We start from the raw sequence: 22,692 nt of genomic DNA, 5'->3' as shown, positions 1-22,692 counted from the left end.
AGAAGTGAAGTTTACTTGAGTAAAAGTTAGAACCATTAAGATCTTTCTCCTTGACTCTGACCACCAAGCTAGGGCTGCAGTGAATAGTTAGGACAGCTAAAAACATTTTAGTAGATTCTGTTAATTCCTCTCATCCCAGATCAGATCAAGGGAAAAGAGTGCTAAAGAACAGTAGGGAATTTGATTTAGCCTCCCCCACTTGGCAAAAGGAAGGAGGGGGGAGGCATAGCAGCTGTATCAGGGCTCCACTGACAACAGCCCACCCCTCTATGCAAGCAGAGGCACCTCTCCTCTCAACCCCCCTCAGTCTTTGCTCCTATACAACTAGAGCCTGGAGCTTCTGCTCCAAGTTTCCCAAAGCTGAGCAACCCTTATCAGTAAGCTCATAGATTCTTCAAGGATCCTCCTCCTCCACCAAATCCTCCTCCTCAATGGCTCTCAGACATTGAATTCAGATGCTGAACTCCACTCCTCCCAGCCCTCCCTGGTCTTTATTCCCTCTTTCTCCCCCTTCCCAAATCCCTGACTCCCCCATAACCAGACTCTGCAACTGTGGGGAAAGTAAGGGATGGGCCAGGGCAGTACAAGATCACAGGCCAACCAGCCTCTACATTTGGTAAGCCCAGTCTTCTATTAATAATTTTTACATGTGTTGGTTTGAAAATGCAATGTATGTCATCTAAAATTTATTGTTTGTGTTACTATTGTATTTCTAAAATGTAGTAAAATTCTCTTATATTGTAAAAATTGAATGACCACTGTAAATCCAGAAATGGTATTAGACAAAGTGATTTTTAATCCGAATTTTGTTGAAACTAAAAGATGTTGGAAAAATTGTGCAAAATCAGTGATGTTACTTTATTAGCTTTTGTAACCCTGTCTTATAATGTTTTATAACTGTCATTTAGAAAATCAGGTATTTTCTTCTTTGCCTGTTAAGGAGGTTATAAGTAAAACAATTGCCTATCACTTATGAAAGTTGTAACATTGTTAACTAAGTTATTTGGAATTACTGTTTTAGTGCTAAAACCTTAAAATTTTTGATTGATTATTGTGTACGGAAAGGAGGGAATTGAGTGATAACTTTATATGGATTGTTTCTGCCCATTCAGAACAGTCCTCTTGTATGTTGGCAGGCAGGAGCACATCAACCCCACTCCCTGGGGTCCATGCCGATTTCCCTTATTTTGTAAAATTGCTAAGGCTCCTGGAAACCATCTGTGTAGGCAAGATTATCAGCCCCAGGAAAGGAACTTGTTTGGGTTATGTAGTTCCTAAACAATGAATATCACTTGCTGAGAAGTTGTAATAGCTAGAAAAAATTTTTTTAACAATTGACTTCTACATCAGGACAAGTTTTAAAATGAGAAGGAAAGATCTTAAATGGAATCCCTTATGTATGTGAGCTCTGGTAAATCTTTATTACTTATTACAACTCTATGAGCATAGAAATAACTGTATCTGACTCTAAGCTGCGATTAGTGAGACTTGCTGTTTAAGGTAAAAGGCAATTGGGACCATAACTATTTTTCTTTTCAGTTTGAATTTGGGTACAGTTGTCTGCATTAAATCAGTATCTGAGAGAAATGCCACTAGCTGCTTAGAGGGAATGTGATCCTGTACTGTTAACAGGTTGAAGCTTGCATCTAGAAAGGAAAGGCCAAGGGGGCAATTGTAGCCTCAATTTAGAATGGGATCCCCCTAGCTCAGTTTCCTCATTGTGTTCTTTTAGAAGGAATGTTCCTCCCCCTCCCTGCCTCCCACCCTACTATTACTGAGTCTGGCTATGAAGCAGATATTGCATTATTGAAGAATTTCACCCTTATCTGAATTCAGAGTCAAGGATGTTTTTATCCTGTCATACTCGGTATATCACTTTTTTCTGGTATGTCTTTTTTTTGGTATGTCTGCTTTTTTCCTTCTATAGCAAATATCTATGATCAATAGCAAGTAGTCAGTAAGCATGTGAGCCCTTTTGTGTAATCTAACTGGGAAATCAAATACTATTTTTATTGAGAATTAGAACATGTGCAGAAATTTATGTAAACTGCTTAAGCCTCAAGTGAAGTTGTTCCCACTGTTTAAAAGGATTTTAAAAGCAGTAGTATTTTTTCTGTGATCAGTCTCTTACTGTTACCAATGTGAGATTCCATTACAACACCTTTTTACTAAAGCATGTTGTGATATCTAGGAATTCTGCAATAACTAAGAATTTAGTTTGATATGATACTTTGGGAATTCATATTACTTAAGGACATTTTATACCAACAAAGTTTTTGTGAATTTAAATTTTAAAAGTTTATTTTTGCTTTAAGGTAAAAAGAGAGCCATCATTTTAAAAGTTTTCAACTAATTTTCTTTATAAAAGTTTAGTCACTCTCTTAACATCAGGATAAATTTTAAACTGTTTTAAAAGAAAAGGAGGATGGAGCCAAGATGGCAGAGTAGAAAGACGCACGTACGCTAGCTCTTCCCCCACAACCCATAAGATACCTGTAAAGAATGACTCTCAACAAATTCTAGAGCAGCAGAAGCCACAGAATGATAGAGTGAAGGAGATTTCCAGCCTAGGGTGACCTGGAAGGCCAATGGGAAAAGTCTATCACACCAGATGGGGAGTGGGGCACAGCCCAGCCTTGGCCATGCAGCACTGGGAAGAGCGGGCCTGGAGCAGGCCTTGGGAGTGGAAATCTCCAGCAGCAGCAGAGGTTTGCAGATGCCTCAACCCACAGGAGCCAAAGGTCAGTGAGAGGGCTTTTACAGCTGTCTGAGAAGGGAGCAGGGTCCTTCCCTAGCCCCAGCCCCAGCCCCAGGCAGCCACGGCAGAGGTGGGAGAGATCCAGGAGAGACAATTTAAAAATTATGGGACTCCCTGAAAGCCATGATCAAAAAGAGCCTAGACATCATCTTTCATGAAATTATCAAGGAAAACTGCCTTGATATTCTAGAACCAGAGGGCAAAATAAATATTGAAAGAATCCACTGATCACCCTCTGAAAGAGATCCAAAAAGAATAACTCCTAGGAACACTGTAGCCAAATTTCAGAGTTCCCTGGTCAAGGAGAAAATGTTGCAAGCAGCTAGAAAGAAACAATTTGAGTATTGTGGAAATACAATCAGGATAACACAAGATCTAGCATCTTCTACATTAAGGGATAGCAGGGTATGGAATATGATATTCCAGAAGTCAAAGGAACTAGGATTAAAACCAAGAATTATCTACCCAGCAAAATTTAGTATAGTACTTCAGAGGAAAAAATGGTCTTTCAATGAAATAGAGGATTTTCAAGCATCCTTGATGAAAAGACCAGAGCCAAAAAGAAAATTTGACTTTCAAATACAAGAATCAAGAGAAGCATGAAAAGGTAAACAGAAAATAGAAATCCCAAGGGACTTACTAAAGTTGAACTGTTTACATTCCTACAGGGAAAGATAACATTTGTAACTCTTGAAACTTTTCTCAGTATCTGGGTAGTTGGTGGGATTATATACACATACACACACACACACACACACACACACACACACACACACACACATAGAGGGAGGGAGAGACAGAGCATAGGGTGAGTTGAATAGGTAGGGATCATATCCAAAAAAATAAAATTAAGGGGTGAGAGAGGAATATACTGGGAGGAGAAAGAGAGAAATGGAATGAGGCAAATTATCTCTCATAAAAGAGGCAAAAAAAAGCTTTTTCAATGGAGGGGAAAAGGGGGGAGGTAAGAGGGAAAAAGTGAAACTTACTCTCATCACATTTGGCTCAAGGAAGGAGTAACATGCACACTCAATTTGGTATGAAAACCTATCTTACACTACAGAAAAGTAGGGGAGAAGGGAATAAACAGGGTGGGGAGGGATGATGGAAGGGAAGGCAAGTGGAAGAAGGGAGCAATTAGAAGTAAACACTTATGGGGAGCGACAAGTTCAAAAGAGAGAATAGAAGAAATGGGGGGCAGGATATGATGGAGGGAAATTTAGTTAGTCTATATTTCTATATTAAAAATAGACAAGACTATTATGAAAGTCACTTGCAAAACTACACATTTATCTTGCCCTACAGGACAAAAGAAAAGATAGGGATAAAGGAAGCAAGGGATGTTAGAAGGGAGGGCAGATTGGGGGAAGAAGTGATCAGAATGCTTAGTGTTTTGGGGCTGGGGGAAGGGAGAGATGGGGAGAAAATTTGGAACTCAAAATTTTGTGGAAATGAATGTTGAAAACAAAATAAAAAAAGGAAATATTTTTAGAGGAAATGTTTTTTTAAAAAATCTCTCTTATAAGGCTTACTAAATTTTCATTTGCAAGATAATGTATTGGTAAATTAATATGTAATGATCTATAAAGCAGAAGAGATTTTGCTGTTTTGATCTGAAGTTGTAGTCATCCCATGGCTTAAGCAAGAGTTAAAATTAGTGTTTGAACTTCTCATATGTAAAAAAACCCCCACTTAATTTCTAAAGTTTCTCTTTCAGAGTGAATATAATTAGAGAAGGATAAACAAGTTCATGAAACAAGGATGTACATCTATTCAGTTGTGAGGTTCAAGTTAGAAACCTCTTTTGTTTAAGACAGTACTGTTAAGTTAGTGAAGAGTAATAACTTGCGAGTTATTTTGTCTATGATAGAAATATAAAGCAGAATGAAACAGTCTGAGTGATGTTCAAAAAGTAAAGTTCAAAGATTTGGAAAAATAAATAAAGGCTTCATTGAAAATACGGAAAGCAGAAAAGAAGGTTGGGGGTCATTCAAGTCCCTCCTATCTATGGATGGTTATTAAGTATATTGAAAAGGTGTGAGAAAGTTTGATAATATTCTCATGCCCATTCCACTTGTAGTCATTTTCTTCCTACTCCTTTTTGGTTCTAGTTTGTTTAATCTCTTGGCCAGATTTGAGTCTTCTAGGCTCAGTACTCTTCACTTGCAGATGACAGCTCAGGCTGAGTACCAACTGCCGTCCAAAAACATGACTCATTACCCCTGGACCCAGCATCACACTGGCTACAGGCCCAGCCCCTTGAATGGCAGACTCCTGTGAGGCAGGAACAGCTCTACGTCCTCTCTCAGCATTAAGCAGTTTCAGAAGGTGAGACCTTCATCCCTTACCCCCAAAAATATTTGGGTCCCATCTGTTTAAGGGGGGAATGATGGGGTGCTTGGGTGCATGTGCTTGGGCTCCAATTCTAAAATCACATTTCTCTTTAAAAATCACATTTCTCCCTAGTCTCAAAACACAATCCCAGGCAGTTTCTCCCCAGGCCAAGGATAACCTGTCCCAGCAACTGTTTTATTCCTTCCTGATACAGCAGCCAGCCGCACCTACAGAGCTTATTACTCTGAACCAGCTGTACTGGGTGAACTGTACTATATACTGGGTCATAATGACATTTACTCCTCACTGACATCATATGTATCCTAGACTGAGACATACATATACTCCCTTACATTTCTCTTGTCTAACAAGACATGGAGGAGAGCAGCCTGGTATTTCTTAGCTAGCACTGACAGCTAGTTGACTTAGTAACATTTCAGGCCTAAATCCACACTTCCATGTGACCCTCCCTTGGGCTATTTCCTGATGAATTTTAGGTAAAATACCTGCACAATATATACCCAAAGTGCATGTTCCTTTAAGAATCAGCCACCCCTTAACCATTCCCTAATCTTACCCCAAAACACCTAGTTAGCATATTTTGTACATGTATCCTATAGAATATCCTATATAAACTTTACCAGTACCTTCCTAAGATTGCAGTTTCCTTAATAACTCTTGCCCACTGAAAAGTACAATAAAGTTTTACCTTGACCTCAAAAATGCTTGAGTCCTCAGATTCATTCCAGGGGACCTGCCCCTGATACTCTGGTCTTTGTGGGAGTCTCAGCTCCTGCCTTCCAGCCCTCATCAGTAAGATTCTATGGTCTTCTCTTTTCTAGTTTGCTTCCTGCTAATGATAACTGTCATTTTCTGACTTTAAAGTGGATCTCTGTTTTTGGGGTATAGGGGTCTCTGTCTCATGGTTCTTGTGCTTTGAACTTGAGGCTTTGTGTATTGTGGCCTTTGGGTCTTTCAGCTAGAAGTTAGAGTACTGCAGCTTACCTGGTGCTGAGCTGGCTGATGTGCCAGAGCAGAGGCCAGGGGAAGTTTTTCAGAATTTCCCTGGAGTTACCTTGGAACTCATTGCATGAGGTGTGGGGGAGGGGTGGTCTGGCCACAGGAGGTCTCCTCTCCTGAGCTACAGCACAGGCAGGTACAGTGGTTAGTGAACCCCATCTGTGCTAGTGTCTTCCCAATTCCCCTGGCTGTGCTAAGACATGGCTGGGGTCTTGGTGTTGGTGCTTACAGGTGCCACCTCTCTGGGACTCAAGATCTCCTCCTGGTTGGCTGAGGTGGGGCTGTCTGGGACAGCTCCAGTCTTGTACTGGTCCCCTTCAGCCACAGCAAGAGGGACCCCCATTTGCAATTTTCCTGGCCTCTCGAGCTAAGAGACTGTTTACTCTTTTGGCTGATCCCACTATTCCAGGATTTTTCCTGGGGAAATATTCTCTAGGTTTTTCAAGGTCAACAAGAGGAGAGGGGATATAGCACTTACAGATCACTCCACCATCTTGGCTCCCAGAAGTTCAAATACTATTTGATAACTCTTCTCTCGACAACTCTCTAAAACTATAAATTGCCTAAAAGATGCAGAGCTGCATTGGTAGGGGGAGTTTTCCTCACAGTAAAATCACAGGCATAGTCCCTATCCCTCCCTGTCCCACCTAACTATGGCTATGCAAGGAGGCTCTGTGAAGGCCCTTATTTTATTATGATAAATTTAAATTTAATCTTTTCTTTCTTGTGCTTTTGTAGCTACTAAAATCGGGCCCTTTGCTCATTACAGTTGAATTTGGGGAGGCAGAAGGCAGAGAATTCTCTGATGAAGTTTGTTTACCATGGGATCAGGTAGGTGGCACAGTGGATAAAGTGCTGATCCTGAAGCCAGGAAGACCCTGGGCAAGTAACTTAACCCTGTTTACCTTAGTTCTTCAGTCTGTGAAATGAACTCATGAAGGGTTGGACATGACTGGTAAATGACTGAATGATAACAAAGCACACCATGGGAGACAATATGAAACAAAATGAGAGGCCACGTGTTCACATTGGCAGCATGAATCTAGTTTCTGTAGGTATTTAGAAAATCTACATTAGGAACTACATCATAGGAAATTGCAGTACAGTGGAACTTCTCAAATTTATTGTTCCCCTTAACACATCTGAACCTATGGCTCCTAAAGGTCATCTGTGGGGCCAGAACTAGTCCATGAGTAGTTTAACTGTAGATCTGGAAAGAAGTGGGAATAGCAATGGCAGTGATTACCTGGTGTCTGCAGCAACTAACTGAAGATCACAATGAAGAAATAGTCTTCTATATCTCTCAGTTGAGAAAGAAAGAGAAACAAATCGCTGTTAAGATCTGGTTTTGTGTAAATGGTATTTTGCAATTGTGTCCATAAATTGTGTCCTATGTATGTCTCGACAGGTAGACTCCCAAGTATTTTATATTATCTTTAGTTGTTTAAAATGGAATCTCTCTTTATATCTCTTTGTGCTGGATTTTTTGGAAATATACAGAAATACTGATGATTTGTGAGGGTTGATTTTATATCCTGCAACTTTGATTAAGCTGTTAATGGTTTCAGTTACTTTTAAAATTATCTCTCTAGGATTCTCTAAGTAAACCGAAATATTATTTGCAAGAAATAAGAACTTTATTTCCTCTTTGTTTATGTTTATTCCTCCAGCTGCTGTTTTTTGTCTCCTTGTATGCCTAATATTTCTATTGAACAGTAATTTGATAGTGGACATCTTTGCTTTACCACTGATCTTATTAGAAAGGCTTCTGACTTAGACCCATTAAAGATAGTTCTATCTCATAGTTTTAGATAGATATAACTTAAGATTTTAAGGAAAGCTCTTCTTATTCCTTTCTTTTCTAGTGTTCTCAACTGAAATGAATGTTACATCTTCACAAAAGCAGTGGATAGAGTGCTGAATCATACTTCAGACACTTCATAGCCATGTGGCCTTGGGCAAGTCATATGTTCCATATGTTTAGTTTCTTCCATTGTAAAGTGGAGATAATAGTATCTATCCCCCAGGGTTGTGAGAATCAAATGAGATAACATTTATGAAGCACTTATATAGCTTGGCACATAATAAAGTCTATATAAATGCTAGCTATTATTAAGCTTTTTCTGCATCTATTGATATAATCATATGATTTTGGGTTTTTTTGTTATTAATATGACCAAATACAGTTATAATTTTCCTAATATTGTTCTTGGTATAAAATTCAGCCTGGTCATAGTATATATAATCTTGTGATAGATTGTAATATGTAGTAGTCTTCTTCCTAATATTTTATTCAGATTTTTGCCTCAATTTTCATTAGTGCTATTGGGCTATATATTTTTTTCCTCTATTTTGACTCCCCTAGGTTTGTTATCGGGACCACATTTGCATCATAGAAAGAAGTCAGTAGCACCTTTATTTTTTATTTTTATTTTTTCCAAACAGTTTATGTATTATTTGAACTAATGGAATCCTGTGTATGTTTTGACAGGTAGACTCCCAATATTTTATATTGTCTGTAGTTATTTAAAAAGGAATCTCTCATTAATTTAAATGTTTGATAGAATTAACTTGTAAATTTATTTAGTCCCTATTTTTTTTTCCCTTTGAGAGTTTATTTATGGCTTGTTCAATTGCTTTTTCCAGTCTAAAGTTATTCAAATACTCTTATTTTCTGTTCTGTTAATCTGAACAATTTAAATTTTCAGAAATATTTATCCATTGTAGATGGTCAATTTTATTGGTGTACAGTTGGGCAAAATAGCTCCTAATGAGTTCTTTTATTTCTTCATTGGTTGTGAATTATTTTTTTTCACTTTTAATACTTGTAATTTATTTTTCTTCTTCCTTTTTTAAAAAAAATCAAGTTAAGCAATGACTTTTATTTTTATCTTTTTCTTCAATGAATTCACTCTTTTTTAAAAAATCAACTTAATGGATTTTTTTCAATGCCATTAATCTCTCCTTTGATTTTCAAGATTTCTATTTTGGTATTTAATTGAAGGTTTTCAATTTTTTTGGTCTTGCTTTTTTAAAAACAATGCACCACCAATTTATTGATCTACTCATTCTTTTTTTGTTATTGATGAGAGCAACTAGAAATACGAATTTTCCCATAAATACTGCTTTGTCTACATTCCCCAAATTTTGGTATCTTGTTTCCTTATTGTCAGGGACTTTATGAAGTTATTGATTATTTCTATGATTTATTTTTGGCCTACCAGTTCTTTAAGATTAAATTATTTAGTTTCCAATTAATTTTAAATTTGTTTTTTGCTTCAAAATGCCTTTATTGGATATACTTTTAATTAATGTTATGGACTGTAAAAGATACATTTAGTATTTCTGCTTTTCTGAATTTGTCAGTCTTTTTCTCTTTGCTGTAATATATGGTCAATTTTGTGAAAGTGCCATAGCTAAGAAATTAGTATATTCTTTTCTATGCCTATTCATCGTTCTAACTTTTCTAAAATTCTACTCATGTCCATTTCTTTTTTGTTTATTTTTATCTTAAGTATGAGAGGTAAGTTACTGTCCCGCACTATTATAGTTTTACTCTCTTTTCCTTCCTACAACTCATTTAACTTTTTCCTTAAGAATTTAGATCCTATGCTTTTGGTGCATATGTCTTTAGTACTGGTATTAATTCATTGTACTTTTTTTTTTTTTTAGCAAAATAGAATTTTCCCATTTATCTCTTTTATTCAGATCTATTTTTGCTGTTGACTTGCTTGAGATGATTGCTACTCCTTTATTACCTTAGCTGAAGCTTAGTAGATTTTGCTCCATTCTATTATTTTAACTGTGTGTATCTTTCTGTTTCAAGTATGTTTCTTGTAAACAACATTGTTGGATTTTGGTTTATATATATATATATATTTATGCACACACACACATATATATATTTTTTTTTCAAGAAGTTATTTATACCTCTCTTTCCAAGATGTTAATTATCTCTTTATATTTTTTTTCCATAGCTCTCATTTCTTTTCCCATTTCTTCCTCCTCTTCTAATTTTTTTTATTAAATCACTTTTTGGCTTTTTTTTTTTTTAACTTTTGCTTTAATACTTCCAAGAATTCTGGTTACAGTGTCTAAGATGCAAATTTCTTTGAGGCTTTGACGGTAGATGTTTTTGAATCATTATATTCTGGGTTTGGATCTGGAGTTTTCCTGTTACCATAATGGCTGTTTATGGTAGGATTCTTTTTTTTTTTGTTTGCACACTATTCCAGCCTACTTCTTGATTTTTGACTTTATATTAGTTCTAGACTCAGTGTACTATGTATGGAGAGAAAGTATGGCCTAAGCTTCTGTGTTCTTTTGCCCTGTTACTTTCACAGATCAATCTGGAATTTGCAGGCTTTCAGCATTTCCAAAGAGATGTGATCGTGGATGAAGTCTGCTCACTAGTCTGAGCTTTACAAGTTCCTGAACCAGTTTTGGGTCCGTTGACTTGTCCCTGGTTGACAGTTTCCGTAGACTGCTTCTAGGCTATTAGGACATTGGGAGGTTCTTCAGGTTTCTCCTTGCTCTGGGACTTCTGCCCTGATTATTCCACTGCAGGCTTCCATCATGGGCTGCAGGCTAGATCTGAGTCCCTGCTGTCTTCCTGGGATCAGAGCCACACAATTACTGTTTTTCTTGCTCTGAGGGCCTCACTACTGTCCTGTCCTCTAAGCCTGCTCCTCTCCACCCTTGATCTTTTATCTGGACCTGAGGAAGGGAGGAGAGAGCCTCTAGATGGCACTTGTTTCTGTACCCTGGACAAATTTGTTGTTGGTTGGGTTTGTCCTTCATTTTTGAAGAGGACCATGACATCAGGGAGATGATGACATGACTTGTAGCTAACTTTCATTTGAGTGAGGGAGGGTTGAGCAAGTTCACCAGCCTCATTTTCTCCTCCAGAGCCATCTGGGTCCAGTGGGCAGATGTTCATCAGGACAACTAGAGATGGCCCAGGATGTAATGGGAGACCCTGGCCATTTTAGGCTAAGGCCTTTTCAGATTCTCACTTGAATGAGGTAAGAGCTACTCAGTGAATAATTATCTTAAAGAAATGAGTCAAGGGATGGTCCCTTTAATTAGAAAGAAAAAGAAGAAAAATTAAGGTGAAAGGGGAAGACCCTCAGGGTTGCTATTCCAAAGAGAAACAATTATCATTGACATTTACTGTAATCCAGGAGGGCCCAAAATACAGCCATTAAGTGTAGCTTGGGCAGGGACCTATTGTAGTTCAATGTATGAGCTTCAGAGTGACTGAGTTTAAGGTTTTGTGAAAGGAAGGAAGGACCGAGTTCTACTTAAAACCTTGCAAATGTATCCTGTTCCTTTCCCTTTTGCTGCACAGGATGCTACCACTGCTCTGGCCATTGAGGTTCCAGCAAATTTTTGAAGTCTGAAGCCTTTCCATGGCACTGGAAAGAGGGAGGGAGGAATCAGGGTATGGGATTGAGTTTTGTTGCCCGACAGTGTGTTGGGTACTTGAGTTGGCTAGCATAGCCTTGATGCTGGTAATATAGTGGGTGGTGGAGGAAAGGGTGCTGAGTGAGCTCAAGTCAAGGCAAGCTTTAGTTCTTGAGGTTTCTTTTTAACTACTTTTGGGTTCCTGATATCCTAGATGATGGAGAGAGTTGAATTTGCTTCACCTTTGGCATCTAATTCCTGTTTTGAAAAGGTTGGAAGGATCAGAGAAAATATGTAGTCCTCCATTTTGTTGGTTACCTGACCTGGGCATGTCAGTCAGTGTTCATGGAACAATACAAGGATGTGCTGGCAAATTACTTAACAAATAGGCTCTCCATGAAAAAGGCCCATGAAATCTTGCTCCATCTCAGAGATAATGTTCTTTTGAACTAAATGGCTCACTTGTTATGTTTGAAGAAACTAAATTAAGAATGCTAATGGGTGGCTATGAGACCATGGTGGACAACAACAAAGGCAGCATTAAACCAGGCCTCAACTTCAGTTGAGTAAACAATACATGATTCAGGCAACTGGGGACAAGTGATCAAGCATTGCTGGTTCATTTTACCTTGGTGGAAATGTATAGCAGCTATAACATCAAGACTACAAAGTGAAGGAGATTATCTGGGTAGAGAAGCCTCCTAAGTAGGGAACTTATACCTCTACACAACACCTTTTCCTCCCTAACTAGTTTACCGTTGTTCAGCTGTTTCAGTCATGTCCAACCCTTGTCCTCTATGGGGCCATATGAGGTTTCTTGACAGAGAGATGAAAAGCATCCAATTTCCCATAGAAAAGAAAAGCATCCCTTAAAACTCATTTATTAATTAACTAGCAAATGGGTGTAATCTTTCTATTATACACTAGATGGCGAGATGCAGGTCACCAGCCAATTGGCTTTGTTAGTATGAATCAAATGTGTGTGGGCTTCCATAAAGGCTGCATTCATGATCTTCCCGTGCCCGGAATGTATTCTCCCTCTCTCCCCACAACTTTTTCCTCATAGAATTCCTAATTTCCCTCATGACATAGCTCAAGTACCAGCTTTTACATGAAACATCTGATTCCCCAACTGTAAGTACCTTTCTCCCACTAATATGTGTGTATATGTATATGTATATATAAACATATATGTGTGTGTAATATATGTGTGTATTATATGTACATGCAGAAAAAATATTACATATGTATTTGTAAATATGGAGTATTTTTTACTATATAAACTGATGAGGTTGAGGGGTGATGGGGACCCCAAAATACCGACAGTCCAGGTTGTGCTTGAATGAATTTGACTCAAGCCTTCTTAAAGCCAAAGAAAACAAAGTTTATTAAGGATTTGCCTAATTGGGTTGCCTCTTAAGGAGCCTAAGCATTTGTAACGCTTGTATTCACAAGCGGGCCGGATAGAATCCCAGCTAGACAGAGTCTGAGCTGGATTGGATCTGAGCGCCCTCATGGAGGCAAGATGGAACTTAAATACAGAAAAGAGTATAGGAGGAATCTGGCGGGGGGGAGGGGGTCTGGTAGTCCAGGGTGATGGGAGGAGGGGTTTAGGAAGGGTCCTGAGGAGAAATCCAAGGAGAGTCAAAGGCTGGAAACAGCTGGAGGCTATCAGGAGATATCAGACTAGGGAGGGTTTGGGTGGGAAGCAGGTGGGGCAATCCAGAGACCTAGAGAGGGGCAGTCTGTGGATGGATACAGATCTTGCTGGGAGTGGTCAGCAGCCTGGGGAATGGGGTTTTGATGAGTTCAAGGGTGGAGGGTGCAACGGAGACCTGAAATGATAATGAAAAACCCATGGGCTTCCTGAGACTGCCGGAACAGATGGGAAGATTAGATTTGAGTAAGAAAGGCCAGATTAAGTGGGAAGATTCAAGGGGAGCTCAAGGAGGCTCCCAGAGTCTGAACCCCATCAGAAACTATACTACATAGTATTTAATACTATTTTTAGCATATATATTTATGCTACCTGCATATATTTATAGCAAGGTTTAGGGGTCAACTATATTCAAGGGGAGATTAGGCACAGTGTTGGTCACCAGAGGGTTCTCAGCCTACAAAGTCTTAGTTGGCTTCTCCTCTAACACCTCACCGGGATTAAAGGGCTTCTGCATAGACATCTCTTCCTCACAGAATTTCTAATTTCCCTTATGGAAATTAGCTCAAGCACCAGCTTTTATAAGAAGCCTCTCTTGATTCCTCCTACTGAAAGTACCTTTCTCCCCTTTCCCCCACTGACATATGTGTGCATGTATGTGGGTGTATACTATAGATATTATATGTATATTATGTATGTATATATAGTAAAAATATTACATACAGTAAAAATGTTATATGCTATACATATATAGTATATATAATAAAATATTACATGGGTAAGTATGGAGGTTTTTTTTACTATATATGCTATGCTATATGGTATTTATTTCTATTTGTATAGTACTTATATATGTATATATATATATATTTATGTTATTCTGCATATATTTGCAGCAGGATTTGAGGTCGACCACCCTCACATGTAGATTAGGTGCAGTATGGCTCAGCTTACAGATTCTTGGTTGGCCTCTCCTTTAACACCCTGCAGTGATCAAAAAACTTCTGACTATCCATCTCTCCCTCCTGTGCATAGCCAGTCAGTTGCCAGTCTTGCCTTTCTACCTTCACAACACCTCTCCCATCCAATCTCTTCTCTGTACTCATAAAGCAACCACCTTAGATCAGGGCCTCACCACCTCCTATTTAGATTCTGCAGTGGCCTTCTAATTGGTATCCTGCCTCAAGTCTCCTCATACGAAAATCCATCCTCTACACAACCAATAAATTCAGATTCAGTTCCAACAATGTCACCTCTCTAGTCAATAAACTCTAGTGTAGGACTTCTTTTTTTGTGTCATGAGAGTCTGGTAAAATCTATGGATTCTTTATCAGAATTTTAAAAAAATTGATAATCGAAGGAAATGCTAAATTTCAGTTAAAGGCTAGTGAAAATACAGTTGTAGTTTTTTACTCCACAAATTCATGACCTCCCTGAAAACTCCCAGGTTAAGAATTCCTGCTCTACTGTCTACCTATTTTTCCTGGGATCAAATATAAACTGTTAGGTTTTTAAATCCCTTAACAACCTGGCCCCAAACCTCATTATTCCAGCCTCATTATGCATTACTCTGTACTCTATGGTCTAGTCAAACAGATATCTCTGTTCCTTATACAGTTTTCCATCTCACATTGCCGTACTCTTTCAGCAGTCATCCTTCATGCCTGGAACGTATTCTCTCCTTACTTCTGCCTCAGGGAATCTCTTATTTCCTTTAAGATGCAGCTCAAGGACCACTTTTAACATGAAGTCTTTTCTATTCATGCCAACTGTAAGTGCCCTCCCCTACTAATTCCCTTATATCTATTTTTATTTATTCTGCATCTCTTGATAGCAGGGTTTGGGGATCAACTCACATGTACATTAGGGAGAGTAGTCACACCTCTCTCTACCTGTTATTGGCCCATGTTCCTTATTTGTTCTCATCCTAATGTTTTTTTTTAATTACTGTATTTTCAATTCAGGGAACAAAACGAGAATTTCTGTAACACAGTACAGTAAAAAAAAAGATGATTGCACATGAAACTGAAAATCTACCACGTTCAACTTGCTATTCCTTCCACATATACAACAAAGTTATCTTGTAAATTTCTTCTTTTTCCTTTTTTCTCCCCTCTCCCTTTCCCCATCCTAGAAATCACTACCATTAGACACAAATAAGTATATATGTGTGTGTGTGTGTGTGTGTGTGTATGCACATACATATAAGATTATTTTACATATACTTCTTCCAGTTATTTCTCTGCAAGTACCTAGCATCTCTATGTGTCCCTTATTTTTAATTTGTGTATTTCTAATAGTCAAAATGACTTAGCTGTTCAACGTCATTCTTAAAACAATTTTGTGGCTACTGCATACAGTGTTCTCTGGATTCTGCTTACTTTGCTCCTCATCATTTCATGCAAGTCTTTCCATGTCTTTCTAAGATCAACGAGCCCATCATTTTTTATAGCCCAGTAGTATTTCATCACAACCATACATCACAACCCCTTGAGCTACTCCCTAATTGATGGAGATTCCTGAAATTCCAGTTCTTGGCCACCACAAAGAGAGCCCTATTTTTATTACAAAATGGCCCCCTTTTACTTTTTCCTTTGCAATTTTGTTTTTTATAATCACCTTATTATACACAACTATGTTCTAAGGAAATCAGGGGAAATATTCTGATAGTACCACATTAGTTATTAAAACTAAAAAATTTCTCTTTAATCAAATTGCTCTGAGCTCCCATCCCAATTTATTAAATGATACTTATTTAATAAACTAGAGGCATTCACTTTCCTTGTTAGTGTTTTCTCATCTATATAACTATAATAGAGAAGGAAGTGTTTCATTTTTTGTCTTTTTACATCAGTACCTAGCACAATACCTGGTAGATAATAGCAGGTGTTTATTAAATGCTTGTTAATTGATTGCCAACACAGTTTGGCACTGGTATTAATCCACTATTAACCTAAGGGCAAGAAAGGAAAATGGAATATGGTTCTGAAATGTTAAAATTATGGCTTGCTCCCACTCCATTTCTGGGAAATTTCCTCCAGTCTCATATACCCTATATCTTTACATTACACTGAAGAGGTAAACCTTTTCAGTATCTTTGCCAAGAAAACCCCTTGGACAGTTCTGTGGTCCATAGGATCATGAAGAGTCAGACGTGACTGAAAGACTGAACAAAAAGTGCAACAGCGATACATCCTTGGTTTATTGAAATAAAACATAGTATCAATCAGCAAGCAGCAAGTACTTTCCTCTTCTAGAGGGCTTCACCCAATTATCTGTCTCTTCTGCACTTTATCCCACACCAAACTTCTCCAAAGGAAAGATTAGCATAAAGAACTTTGTGTTTGGAAACTAACAGCTAGCTTGTATGATAGAGAGCACTAGTCCTGCAGTGAGGAAGACCTGGGCTCAAGTCTGACCTCAGACACTTATTAGCTGTATGACCCTGAGCTATCACTTAACCTCTGTCTGCCTCAGTTTCTTCAACTGCAAGACAGAGAAAATAATAGCACCTACCTCCCAGGACTGTTGGGAGGATTAAAGTAGATAATATTGGTAAAGTACTTAGCGTAGCACCTGGCACATGATAGGTGTTCTATAAATGTTTGTTTTTATTAAGAGAGTGGACTCTAAACAATGGAGAAATGAAAGGTGGGAAGTGTCAGGAGTTGGCCCAATCTCACTAGCTGTCCAGGCCCATGCCAATACTACTGCCTCGGCTTGATGAAATGTTACTTTAAACCAAGCATTGGCCTCACATCCAACCCTGGGTCTCTACCACTCGCAGCACAGCTGACATAGCTCTCTCAGATTTGTCCTCAGTCTTTGCCTCCAACACTTCCAACTGAAGCTGCGCCAGCAGCTGCCTTCTGTCCCATCTCCTCTTCTCGACTCCCATATTCATGGAAAGAATGAAGAGCTACCTCTTTTGAAAGCAAGGAAAGAAAAGGAAACAAGGAATCATGGGATTTGTATACTTGCATAATGCTTCCTCTGTCCCTCAGCTTTTTACTACTGCTCCTTGCCAAGACTTCATCAATGTATGATTACATTATGGCATCCCATTGTGTTGATACACCATAGCCTGTTTAGCTATTCTGTCATCTTTGATCCAGTGACAACAGACTCCTTGGGTGGTTTTTGACTGAGCATTTTCACTGGTTGTCCCTCATCCCTGGAATGCTTTCTCTCCTCATCTCTGACTCTTGACTTCCCTGGCTTCCTTCAAATCCCACTAAACAGCCCCTTTCCCAGGACCTCTTTCCCAATCCCTCTTAATTCTACTCGCTTCACTCTGTTCATTATTTTCCATTTATCTTGTATCTAGCTTGCTGGTATATAATTATTTATATGTTGTCTCCCCCATTAGCTTGCGAGCTCCTTGTGAGTAGGGACTGTGTTTTCCCTTTCTTTGTAACTCCAGCACTTAGCACCCTGCCTGACATACAGTGGGCACTTGGAAAATGCTTATTAACTGACTGTTTATTGAGTATCTATAAGGTCTGTCTGAGATATAGATACAAATGGACTAATTCAAAGGGGCCCCCATCCAAGTGCATTTTGTAATCTGAGCAGTATGTATTTTTCATTCACTTGGTTTGTCTTTTGTTCATGGCTGACTCTGTCCTTTTTGAGTGGTTAAGAAGATTTAATGTACCAGGGACTCAATGCAGTTGGCTAACAATCATGAGAAAAATAGGAGTGTCTGGAGGGCCTCATCATATAGGCAAATCTTCTATTTAAACTTTGTTAAATTCATCCTATATACATGCCTTTAGTGAACATGTTTTATGTCATATTATACTTAAAAATAACCAGAGGACAGCATCCCAGCACATAGGATACATAAATCTGTAGGATTTATGGAAAGACATGGATTGGAATTGCTTAGGATGAGGAGATGTGAAGATAGTGTTCATCTGGGGTAGGTCACAGTTTCATTGATGTAGTGATACAAATATTCTCAGTCATGGGTCATTTAAGTAGTTCTGCTTCTTGATACCGGGTTGGGTTTCCTTTTCCCAAGGAAATACTCTCTACAGGTCCAGGAACTAACAAAGTATTCTAACTTATCCTAATTTACACTCCTTATTCATAGGATTGTAACAGGGCAATGGCTGATGGAACCTATGTCTTCAAAGCATTGTGCTTTGTCTTCTATCAAATCACTTTGGGAAGCTTTGTGAGTTTGGTGTGACATGAAATGGAAGGGTACCGATGTTCACAGCAAAGCATGCATGTGTATCTCTATGAATAATTTTTAGCAGCTTAGCCAGAACTGAGTGTGATGGATGTAAGCAACATTAACTGGGTAGTGAATGAAGCAGTAACTTCTGTAAAGCATTGAGGGGAGAAGTAGCAGCCACAATATCAGCAGTCTCCTGTTCTCATTTGTCTGTCTCTCCATGTAAGCCAATGTGTGGCCATAAACATAGTGCTTTTGTATCTTTGCCTTTTTTGCATTTTTTTCCTGCTATTTAGGTGGAGTATTGGAGACAGAATGAAGGAGGCTGCAACCTTGTGAGTTTTCAAAGATCAGAACATCCAACAAGTTCCAGGAATTGGACTTGATTGAAGAATATGCTGCCAATGAGACTCTGAAGAATGAATGCTTGATCCAGACCAACAATGGATTGATTCCAATCTACTGTGTCCAATGGTTAGGTTACATTTGAAAATGACCTTAGTGAGATGAATGTTCTGAGGCAACTTCATTAATTTTGAGCCTGCTCTCTCCAAAGACCAAGATGGTAAAGGGGAGAGTGTGCCCTTAATTCATGGGGTTGTGTTTTCACTTTTGCTCCTCTTACTGTCTTCTCAATAAATATCCCTTTTGTAAAAGCTAATTGATTTTAGTTAATTAATTGATACTGGGGTGCTGATCAGTCATATTAATGATATTGAGAAGATATTAACTGGCACTGGTTAGATGATATTGAAAAGATAACTGAGGATTGATATTGGGGAGAACACACTGGGGAGAACACACTGCCTGATCTGATAGTATAGGAGAGCTACCTGAAACCACACAGCAGTACCCCTAGAAACCTCAAGAGGAGATATAGGAAACCTAGCTCTGGGACTCAACTCATTAGTACAAGTAGGACTGAGATAAGGACCCCCAGAATCTATAAAGCCTTCATAATCTAAGGCTGTCTATATGAGTTACCAATTACATACTTTAGTAGTCTCTGAAGTATACATCTCAAGGGCATTATCTATGACTCTCCTAAGTTTGCTAGGGAAATGAGAAGGAAAGTCAGAACTCAGCATCCTTTCCCTGGCTAAGTAGGGGTAGGCCGCTATATACCAGCCCAACCCATGGCACAAAAAAGAAACAATGAAAATGCCTCGAAAATCTAACACGTATATCTTGCATTAAGTCGATTTACTTCTTAAATGCCTGGTAAATGAACATATTACTGATTTCTTTTAGCAAATATAAAACTTTGCATTGCGTAGTAACAAAAGAACAGTTATACTGTTTAATAATCACAGATAGAAGGAACCATATAAACATAGTATGTGCTTGTTGTCTGTTCTGCTTGGAACCTGAGACATTTAAACCATTTTTATTTCCTAAGATTCTGAGCTCAAAGGGATGAATGATGTCACCAAATGCTAAACTAATGAACTTGGTGTGGATAGTTTCCATTGCAGTGTTGTTATGCAGAGTGAATTCCTGATGTTTTCACCAATAAATCTGACCTTTCTCCTGAGCAGCTTGTTACATTTAGACTCCAAAAGGATTGAGAAATTGCTTCTCCATTAGTGAAAGGCAAACTCTACCATCCTGACCAAATAGCCTTGTTATTGTCCATCTCCTGTCTTTTTTCCTCTCCAGACTTGCTTATGCTGTCCCTGAAGCCTAAAATGACCTTCCTCACCTCTGGCTCTTAGAATCTTTTCCCTTCAAATATTAACTCAGATGTCATCTCCTACATGAGGTCTTTCATGATCTGTCCTGCTGGTAGTTCCTCCCTCTCTCTGCTAAAATTACCTTGAATTTATTTTGCCTATGTTTATGTGACACTAAGCATTTTATTCATACTCCAGGTATGAATCTTCTCACTTAATCTTCCTTTTGGGCAAAGTTTAGTCTCTGAGACATGCTCTCACACCCTTAAACACCATGTTTCAATGGCTTATTTTCCCATTGCCAAGTTCAGGTTTTACAGTTCTGCTTAGGAGTTATAGGATCATTCATCAAACCAAACCGTGACTCAGTTGCCTGAAGGAGATCTTAACCTTCCACACTAATACTGTACGGTTCTGGTATAGACAGTTTGTGCAATACAAAACTCTTCAGGACAGTCCCTCCATTCATATTCTGATCTCAAATAAAGACGTGCAGAGAGACAATGAGAATGAACTAATTTATAAAAAGAGAATCAAGCTTACAAAATGCCACCAACAGTGGTGGGTAGCCAAGTAGGACATAGCTGGGATTTTTTCACTTCTGCCAAGATGTAGAGAGAGGAGAGGGAAGGAGAAAGAATATATCCCTGTCCATCGAAGCTGAGTGGGGTAGTCCACTACCAAGTAGGCTCTGCCTGCAATTAGGCTGCTGTAGTCTTATCTCTTTGCTGTGCAGGATGACATTGGTCACCCCAGGGGGACAAAAGTTGATTTCCATTCCATGAAACTATTTCTTCTCTGTTTTCCAATCTCTTCAGCCTTGGCCAGCTATACTACTTTCCCATGATGCTCCTCTTCTCTTCCAGTGCCCTGGACTTTGTGCCAAGGTAATATAGCTCATTCTCTCTCCACCAAACCCCAAGCAGCTTCTATAGATAGCCCCTTCCCCTGGGGAGCTATCTCATTGGTCCATGGAAGCTGGTATAAGATGCAATGCTTACATGCTCACATGTTGCTTCTCCCAGTAGAATGTAAGCTCCTTGAGGCCCAGGACTGTTTCATTTTTACTTTCATATTCCCAGTGCATGATAAAGTGCCTGACACATAGTAGGTATTTAATAAATGTTTGCTGATTAACTTGTCATTCCCTGTGGTATAATTATTTTTTCGCCTGAGTTTGTTTGATGTCATTAACAAAGTCAAGTTCTAAATGATCAGAAGTCTTCATTCTGATATACATATGTATATATGTCTATACACACACATATATATATTCCTATATATTTCATCAGAAGTTTTATTCTTCCATTATTCCATTTTATAGAGGGATCTAAGCCAATAAAAAGAGAAATATTTCATGTAATTCATTCATGTATGATTGCTATTTTTGTTTAGCTAGTTTCATACACATTTGTCAAAGGAACAAGGGATTCCATTTGAAGTGATTCCTAGCTCTCCCATTCCCATCTGTGTGAACTTAGCCAAGTCACTTTCCTCAGAGTCTTGGTTTCTTCATCTGTAAAATGAAGGAGTTAGACTAGGGAGCTCTAAGCTTCTTTCTATCTTTAAATCTATGATCCTGCAATGATTTGTCTTTTATTCACACATAGGGTTATCTGATAATACTATTGAGTCTTCCTGATTTTATACAAGTGACCTACTGGAGGATTTCAAAAGTTTAAGATAAACCCAGACCATAGTCCTGGGATGGGGAACTTTTGATGTCTTTTGATGGAATCCAAACTCAGTCAAAGGGTCACACTTGAGCACCAGAGGGCCACTTGTGGCCTTGAGGCTACATGTTCCCCATCCCTGCCCTAGTCCTTCCATGTTCTGCTGAAGGCCAACTTCTATCATTATCAGCTTATTTAATTATCATTAACATTAGTCTGGTATGGTGGAAGAACCCTGGATTTGAAGGATTCAAATTCCAACTCTCCTATTTGTGTCATGTTCTGTAAGTCATCTCACCTCTATGACCCTCAGTTTTATTATCTGTAAGATGAAGGGGAGAGATTAAATTGAATATTAAAAGAAGGTAAAAATTCTAAATCGGAAGGGAGGACGTAGCGTATTCTAACCAGGGGGGATGGCTGTACAAAAGCATTAAGAGCTATAAGATCATTCATAAAACTAAACCGTGACTCAAGGTAGACTCAAACTGTGTGTGAGAAAGCCAGTTTGATTGTCCTGTAGAGTAGAAGAAGGAGACTATTTATTGTACAATATGATAGAGCTAGAAAAGTCGAATGGGGTCAGCTTGGGAGGGACTTTAAAAGCCAAAACGAAGGCTGCATTTTATCCCAAGGATGTTAGGTTGTTATTGGAGTTTATTGACATGGTCATATTTGTACTTTGTGAAAATCATTTTGACAGTTGTGTGGAGAATGAATTAGAGTGGAGAGTGATGTGACTGGTAAACCAATTAATCCATTGCAATAATCTAGGTGAAAGGTGATAAGGGCCTGAACTAGGGTGGTAATTGTAAGAGAGAAGGGGACAGTGGGAGAAATGTGGAGAATGGACAAGACTTGACAACTGCTAATGTGAGGAGGGGAGACTGCAGAATCAAATATGCTTCTAAGGTTGTGGGCGATTAAGATGGTGGTACTATCAATAGAAATAGGGAACTTTGAAAGTGGGGATCAGGTTTGGGAGG

General features: G+C 38.7%; 1 long non-coding RNA gene across 1 annotated transcript; it reads left to right on the top strand.

Moving 5' to 3' along the window:
• The first annotated feature begins 576 nt into the window (after window positions 1-576).
• LOC140529261 (uncharacterized) lies at window positions 577-19,021 on the top strand. Its single transcript, XR_011975473.1, has 7 exons — window positions 577-616; window positions 4,870-5,086; window positions 6,851-6,943; window positions 7,978-8,070; window positions 10,456-10,558; window positions 11,021-11,136; window positions 18,657-19,021. It is a non-coding gene; the product is annotated as an uncharacterized lncRNA (long non-coding RNA).
• The last annotated feature ends 3,671 nt before the right edge of the window (window positions 19,022-22,692 follow it).

The sequence above is a fragment of the Notamacropus eugenii genome, chromosome 2, assembly GCF_028372415.1.
Source record: "Notamacropus eugenii isolate mMacEug1 chromosome 2, mMacEug1.pri_v2, whole genome shotgun sequence".
Classification (NCBI taxonomy): Eukaryota; Metazoa; Chordata; class Mammalia; order Diprotodontia; family Macropodidae; genus Notamacropus; species Notamacropus eugenii.
The sequence above is the reverse complement of the archived record's forward strand: the minus strand, read 5'-3'. Positions and strand labels throughout refer to the sequence as shown.